Raw genomic sequence first — 479 nt, 5'->3', positions numbered from 1 at the left:
AGACAGGGTTTCTCTGTGTAGCCTTGGCTGTCCTGAAACTCACTCTGTAGACCAGGCTGGCCTCGAACCCAGAAATCCACCTGCCTCTGCCTCCCGAGTGCTGGGATTAAAGGCGTGCGCCACCACCGCCCAGCTAAGGTGCCCTCTTCTATCTTCTTTAGGTGAGTGGATGGAAACGATCATAAGTTAGGTAACCAGACCCAGAAAGACAAATGTCACATGGTGCACAGACACACATGCCGTCAGAACAGCCATATACACAAAATAAAAGTAATTTAAGATCTTGAATGTTTCATTTTCCAAATTAAAATATTCGAATCCTTTCCCCCTTCCTCTTTTCTCCTAACAACCCCCCTCTCTCAAATTCGATGCCTCTGATCTCTTCTTCAATTGTTGTAACACACACATAATTCTAAATATATACAATATTAAGCACAGCTTCCTCCGTCCACACGATGTTACTTATATGTATGAGATGT

The sequence above is a fragment of the Mus pahari genome, chromosome 5 (assembly GCF_900095145.1).
Source record: "Mus pahari chromosome 5, PAHARI_EIJ_v1.1, whole genome shotgun sequence".
Lineage (NCBI taxonomy): Eukaryota > Metazoa > Chordata > Mammalia > Rodentia > Muridae > Mus > Mus pahari.
Note: the sequence above shows the minus strand (reverse complement) of the source record.